The following is a 1745-nucleotide window of genomic DNA, read 5'->3' on the forward strand; positions in this document are numbered from 1 at the left end:
ACCATGTTGGCCAGGCTGGTCTTGAACTTGTGACCTTGTGATCTGCCCACGTCAGCCTCCCAAAGTGCTGGGATTACAGGCATGAGCCACCACAGCTGGCCATAATTTTTTTTTAAATTAGAACTAGGCTGAGCGTGGTGGCTCACACCTGTAATCTCAGCATTTTTGGGAGGTCGAGGCGGGTGGATCACTCTATCCCAGGAGTTCAAGACCATCCGGGGCAACATGGTGAAACCCCATCACTATGAAATATACAAAATTAGTCGGGTATGGTGGCACGCGCCTGTAGTCCCAGCTACTTGAGAGACTGACAGGGGAGGATCACCTGAACCCAGGAGGTGGAGGTTGCAGTGAGCCCTGATTGAGCCACTGAACTCCAGCCTAGGTGAAAGAGTGAGATCCTGTCTAAAAAAATAAAAAATAAAAAATTTAATTTCATTAAAAAAATTAGAACTGGATAATGAAAATAAAATATATGAAAAGTCATGGTGCCGGGCATGGTGGCTCACACCTGTAATCTCAGTACTTTGGGAAGCCAGGGTGGGTGGATCACTTGACTCCAGGAGTTCACGACCAGCCTGGGCAACACAGTGAAGCCCTGCCTCTACAAAACACACCAAAACATTAGCTGGGGTGGTGGCATGTGTCTGTAGTTCTAACTGCTTGGGAGGCTGAGATGAGAGGATTGTGTGAGCCTGGGGAGGTCAAGGCTGCAATAAGCCATGGTCACGCCAATGCCCTCCAGCCTGGGAGACAGAGTGAGACCTTGTCTCAATAAAAAATACATTGACTGGGTGCCTACTATGCGCCAGGCCCTGTTCTGGGCACTGGAATTTAGCAGTAATGAAAGACACAAAACTCCTGCCTTCATGAAGCTCACATGCTAGCAGATACATAATAAAAATATGCTATCTGGCAGTGAGAAGAGGCGGTGAGAGGTAGTCAGATTCTGGGCATAATTTGAAATGGAAATGAGGGGTAATAAATGAATTATATAAAGGGAGGTGGTGTCACAGTTGTTCCGTGTTTGGTGCCTAGGAGCTCAGTGAAGGGAACTGAGCTATGAAAGGCTCATGGGTTACACACATGTTGGTGGGGAGGGTCTCTGGGTTTAGTTTCTATATATGATGTAGGAGATGCCTGTGAGACATCCAAGGGGAAAGGGTGGATGGGCGCCTGGATGTGTATGTTTAGGAAATGTTAGGATTGAAGCTACAAATTTGGGAGTCATCAACACGTAGGTGGTGTTCCAAGTCATGAATCTTGGTGGTCTTATGGGTTATTTCAGTGTTGGAGGTGGGTTTAGTTGGGCCCTCCTCCCTCATGAATGGCTTGGTGCCCTCTCTGCGGTAATGAGTGAGTTCTGATTGTATTAGTTCGCGTGAGATCTGGTTGTTGAAAAGAGCCCGGTGCCTCCCTCCCTATTCTCTTGCTCCCTCTCTTACCATGTGACATCTCTGCTCCCTCTCTGCCTTTTGCTTTGATTGGAACCTTCCTGAGCCTTCACCAGAAGGAGATGCTGGCACCGTGCTTCTGGTACAGCCTGCCAAACAGTGAGCCATAGAAACCTCTTTTCTTGATTACCCACCCTCAGGTACTCCTTTATAGCAATGCAAAACAGATGAATGCACCTTCCTATAAAGAAAACACTTGGCCCGTTTACTTTTACTGGTGAGTTTTCCAACATTTTAAGAAAAAAGTAACAACAGTGCTATATAAAACTCTTTAAGGAAATAAAAAAAGAG

Source organism: Chlorocebus sabaeus, chromosome 9, assembly GCF_047675955.1.
Source record: "Chlorocebus sabaeus isolate Y175 chromosome 9, mChlSab1.0.hap1, whole genome shotgun sequence".
In the NCBI taxonomy this organism is placed as follows: domain Eukaryota; kingdom Metazoa; phylum Chordata; class Mammalia; order Primates; family Cercopithecidae; genus Chlorocebus; species Chlorocebus sabaeus.